This window comes from Apium graveolens, chromosome 3 (assembly GCF_009905375.1).
Source record: "Apium graveolens cultivar Ventura chromosome 3, ASM990537v1, whole genome shotgun sequence".
Classification (NCBI taxonomy): domain Eukaryota; kingdom Viridiplantae; phylum Streptophyta; class Magnoliopsida; order Apiales; family Apiaceae; genus Apium; species Apium graveolens.
In genome coordinates this window covers 222,117,446-222,123,719 of record NC_133649.1, presented here as the reverse complement: position 1 = coordinate 222,123,719, position 6,274 = coordinate 222,117,446, and positions in this window count along the sequence as shown.

Here is a 6,274-nt window from a genome sequence, read left to right as displayed (position 1 = left end):
CCTTAAGATCATCTTGCGCAACATTTTCTTTTGTGATCTCCAAAAAACATATTTTTGCATCCATGTGGTCTTTATTCTTCACCTTATTCACTTTGATTTGTACATACCTAGATGGAAAGGGGACATGATCGAAGTGACTATCAATACCAACTGGATAAGAAAGAGTAAGAGACTTATCTTTAACTTTTGTTGCAACCATTTCCTCATTATCATCATGTAAAAGATCAGATTCTTCCCTGGGCACATCAAGTATGTCATTAGCTTGTGAATTCAGACTTATTTCACCTAATGGGTTGTTGGTTGTAATGACATTAACATACTCAACCTTATGTTATGGTTCCGTAGTTGCAGGAGTTGAAAACTCACGCTTTTGATTCATCTTCATAACCACATCTCCAAGTTGCTTTTGTATTTCCTTGATGTCCTCAGAATCTTTAGTACACTGCTTCTGCATCTCCAACTGTCCTTTAGCTAACCTTGCTAATAACTTCTCAATATTACTTCCTTTAGCTGACTCATGTGGAACCAAATCACTTGGTTGGAAACCAGAATATGAATATGTGCCATGCTGCTGAAATCCATTTAGATTGTGATCACCATGTCTCAAGTTAGGATGACCTCCCCACCTTGGATTGTAAGAATCTAAGAACGGATTTTCTCCTTGATACCGATACCCGACGACATTGGCATGCTCATAACAAGGTGCAATCAAGTGTGGACACGAATTATCAGAATGGCCAGGAGCTGCACAAATACCACATACTTGAGCTCATGGTGTTCTTTCACTTATGAATAATACACTCATCCTTTTTAGATTTCGCTCAATTTTTGTCAACCTTTCGTCAGATTCAACCTGTAAAATTGATTCTGAATGTGGATGAGTCCCATATTGTAGCTCGTTAGCAGCTATCTTAGCGATTAACTGTTCAGCATCATCATGTGTCAGATCCATAAAAGCACCTCTGGCAGCAGAATTAAACAGTCTTCTCTCATCTTCAAGAAGACCTTGGTAAAAGAAGTGTAACAAACTCCCCTTGTTGAAACCATGTTGAGGGCACCTCTTTTGCAACTTCTGGTATCTAGCATAGTACTCAACATACATTTCAGTTGCATATTGTTGTAATCCAACTATTTGACTTCTCATGCTCATCACTCTAGATGCTAGATAAAACTTCTGCAAAAATTATTTGGATAGCGTCTCCCAAGAAGTAATGAATCCCATAGGCAAATCTTCAAACCAGTCCAAAGCTACTCCATCAAGAGAAAATGGAAAAGCCTTCATCTATAAAATTTCGGGATCCCCCCATATCTAGTCCCATACATTCAACAGTAGTCACAAACCTAGAGAGATGTTGATTTGGCATAACTTGATAGCATCTTCAGTCACATCATTGAACTTGAAAGTGTCGAAGATCTCGATGAAATCCCTGATGTGCATGTTGGGGACTTCAGTAGGAGAACCCCCAAACTGAACTGAGTTTTGTATCATCTAAATCATGCTTGACTTGATCTCAAAAGTGTTAGCGCTAATGGCTGGCCTGATGATGCTTGACTGAATGTCATTGATCTTAGGCTGAGAATAGTCCATCAAAGCCTTAGGATTTTCTGCTTGATCTCCCATCACTACTAAAACCGGTTCCTCGACTTTCTCTTCTTCTTCTACCTTCTTTTATTCTTCAAAAACTTCCTTTCGAACTACCACAACTTCTTCCTCGGCTTTATCCAGAGTTCTCTTATGAGACCACGAACGCGTATGTATACACCCTTGCTAGAGTACCTGAAAAAATAAAGGAAACAGATAAGTAACAATGTCCGAGTCAATGAACTTTAACGACCACTGATGGAAAACACATAAACTAAAAATTAACACCGAGTCCCAGGCAGCGGCGCCAAAAACTTGTTTATCGCTAAACACGCGCTAATAATACACGCAAGTATACGCGTTTGCAAGTAGTATAAGATATAAATCAGATTCGTTCCCACAAGGACTGGTTTAGGTTAACTTTAAAATTTATGCACTTAAGCAACAATGTATGGTTATTATTCAATGCTAAGACGAATAACAAATTGAGGTTGTTTATAACTAAGAATTAAACTAACAATTATAACTAAGAGAATAAGAATGATTGAATTAATATATATGGCAAACATGAGATTCTAACTTCATTAAATACTTCATTCAATAGCCTTCCCGTTCTTAACCTTAGCATGTAATGGTGATGGCACTAATCAGATAACACGAAACTGATAAACGCCAACTTTCATTGCACAAGTATCATACTACCAGACATCCACAAAAGAGATAGAAGCTGAATAGACACCAATTATATTGAGACCCTATATGTCTATAGAATTTGACAACATAACAGTTTAAGCACAAGTTATCTATCTTTATTACATAGGGCAAGAAAGATGGTTAAAATTATCCACGAATCATGCATAACAAATACATGAACCTATGCTAGCATGGCAAGTTCTAAATTCTTAAATTCACTTTCGCTTCATTACGAATTAACACACTATCTTATAAGTTTGCGACGCTCATAAGACAAATAAGCACAACCAATACTAGGTTATCATACAATCACCACACACTAAGGTATCAAAACAAATCAACTAAAAAAATCCATAAATAAGTCCGCTAGAACCCCACGATAACGATTAGCCCATAATCGGACTCATCATCAATGTGGGTTCCGATGAAAGCATGGTATAATAAACGTAGTCTTTATAACGAATAATAAAACAAAGTTAACACAAGAGTATAGGTTCAACAAAACAAGAAACGAGCATCCAAGATTACAACTCAAACCAAAGATTCACAAGAATAAACTAGACCGTCTTCGCCTTTGTTGAATTGTGCTATAGGTCTCTTGCCCTCTTCTCCTTAGCTCTTATATGTCTCTGACTTGATATCTCCTAAAAAATGAGCTTTAAATTATTTATATAGCAGCCCCATGCAAAGTAGAAGTCTCTCTCTCAAAAGCCAAGTAGAATCAGGATTCTTTTATCCCGACACGGCGCGACCGCGCGCTTGATCAGCGCGGGCGCGCTGGGTTTCTGATGTTTGGGCGCGGCCGCACGCTTTGACAGCGCGGGCGCGCTGGCTCACTGTTCAAAACTTTGACTTCTTCTTTTTCCTTGCCGATTGAGCTGGTTTTCCAAGAGCTTATATTCCAACACATTCCTGACACCAAATTAGCACCAAAACAATGCTAATTCACCTAATTACCTGGAGAATGCCTGAAAATACAAAAATACTAGAAAACACATTAAAATACCAATAACTTGAGTACAAATACACCAATTCAAAGCTTTACGGAGCATAATAAAGTGTCATAAATATCACTCAACATTAACTTTATAATTTAGTTAACTGCTGTTTACAAAGTGTATAATAAGACATGCTATTAACTTTAGTAAACTGTCACTTGTCATTTCCATTTAAGGAAAAGTATATCTTCCATTTCTGGCTTAGCATATCTTTGCATACTGTGTTAACTTTGATCTTCCTTTGTCAATTAATCTTCACCCTTGATCTTGCACGTTCTTCAAGCTACTTTTTGTAGACTTGTCAATCTAGTTGGTTGGATTGTTTGTTGATTGTAAATCTTGGATATTGAACTGGTCTGCAAATTGTACTTTGAGATTTTACCTAGAGATCTCTAGTTTGGTCTATAGAGAACTTGACATCTCGATAAGTTTATTTGATTATCGAGATCTCTAATACTCCATTGTAAACTTGACTTGTAGAAGTCTCTGAGTTCTCTATAAAAGAATTTGGCTTGTCGAGATCTCTAGTCTTCATATCTTCACTTTGACTTATCTCTTATCGATAACTCAGAGTTTTCTAGTCAAATTTGACTTGTCGATAACTCAGAGTTCTCTAGTGAATTTTGGGCTTATCGATATCTCTGAGTTCTCTAGTGGAATTTGACTTATCAATAACTCAGAGTTCTCTAATGAATGTTGACTTGTCGATAACTCTGAGTTCTCTAGTGAAGAAATGACTTGTCGATATCTCCAAACATCATGTCTTCAATTTGGCTTGTCGATATCTCTGAGTTCTCTAATAGCTTTCCAGACTTCTCGATAAGTCGTTTGGAGTTCTCGAGTGATTTCTCTATAACACTAAATCTGTGACTCGTAGAGATCTTGACTTAAAACATTTTTCCTAAAACAAATTTATTCAACTCCAAACTTCTTCATAATTCTTCTAAGACATGATCTTCTTGATCTTCTTCCAGATAAAATTCTTAGGCTTGATACTGTTTAAAGGAAAAAGACTCCAGTATGCTCTTTGACATTTTTACAGACTTTAATGTTACAAATACAAAATACAAACTAAGATTACAATACAACTTACTTAGGGTTGTCAATTTGACTTAGTCTTGTTAAAGTACAGGCATGTCTTGCACAATATTAGTCTTATCAAATACTGGTATCTTTATAATGCTTATCTTTTGTTTATTTATTATTTCAAGATTTTGATATGTTTACTTTCAGATTTTGCTCTGATACCACTTGTTAGATATTGAATACAACACAGGGGGTGAATGTGTTTTGGATATTTTTAGTCTTTTTCAAACTTTTATAGATGTATGAACAAAGTAGATTAGATATATAGTTATATTATATTAGCAGGAATAAAACAGCAAACACAATATTTCAAATCTCACTTAATTTTGTATTAAAATCAAGTTGTGTCTTGCTACAAATCACTAGTTCTTTGTAAGTAAATAACTCAGCTTCTAATTTGAAAGAGTACAAGAAAGTCTAGATCTGTTTGTTACTTTTTTAAAATAAAGGACCGGTGTTTTAGTTTATAGATTAGGAAACACAGGTTTACACAACATGCAATAAGATGCACTAAATCATACTTAAAGTTATCTCTAAATCTTTCTATTTCTGGCTTAGTAAATCCTTGCAAATCTTATAGGTCTGTGACCTTCCTTTGTCAGTTAATCTTGACCCTTGATCTTGCACTCTTCAAGCTATTTTTGTAGACTTTTTAATCTAAGTGATTAGTTCGTTTGTTGATTGATAATCTTGAATCTTTAACTTGTATGCATTCTGTACTTGAGGTTCATATCGAGATCTGCAGTTTGTTGTATAGAGAACTGACATCTCGATAAGTATAATGACTTATCAAGATCTCTTAGTTCTCTATAAGTGTCTTTGACTTGTCGAGATCTTTGAGTTCTCTATAAGTGAACTTAGCTTGTCGAGGTCTCCAAAACTCTTGCATGTAGAAATGACTTGTCGATATCTCTGAGATCTCTATATGCATTTTGACTTGTCTATAATTTTGAGATCTCTAATGAGAAATTGACTTGTCGATATCTCCAATCTTCATATTTTTATTTTAACTTGTCGATATCTCTTATTTCTCTATATGCAGAAATGACTTGTCGATATCTCTGGGATCTCTATATCCATTTTAACTTGTCGATATCTCTGAGATCTCTAATGAGAAATTGACTTATCGATATCTCCAATCTTCATATTTTCATTTGACTAGTTGATATCTCTGAAACTTCTCTATAAGCCATTTTGGACTTCTCGATAAGTCATTCTGGAGTTCTCGAATGACTTTTTTATATGACCTGTAACTTGTAGATATCTTGACTTAGAATATTTTTCCTAAAACAGATTTATTCAACTCCAAACTTCTTCACCTTTTCTCTGAGGCATGATCTTGTTGATCTTCTTCCAGATTTTATTCGTAGGCTTGGGATTGTTCACAGAAAAATACTCCAGTATGATCTTTAACATTTTACAGACTCAAGTAATACAATACAAAATACAGATTTAGACTATCATACAACTAAATCTTAGGGTTGTCAATGTGACTTAGTCTTGTTATAGTACATGCATGTCTTGCACAATAGGCCTTCTACCTCCTTCTTCATCATTGTTAATCGAATCAGCTTCAAGACCTTTAGACCTTTTGTTTGTTGAAGGCTTGATTTGATACCAATTGTTATCCACAATCAACTTAGGTTGATTTGTAAATCGGGGGGTTGAATAAAAATTAAAATTTTCAAGATAATTTATACTTGAGAGATAAAATATATGAACAAAAATATTCAAAATTTTTAGGTAATTTTTTTTCGACCTACCAAATGAGATTTATTTGAAGAAATAATTTGTTATAGTTACAAAAGTAATCTCATAGTTGCGGTTTACAGTGATATATATATATATATATATATATATATATGATAGCACTTCATGGAAAACCGTCTTATATAGAGAATCATGGAGAACCACT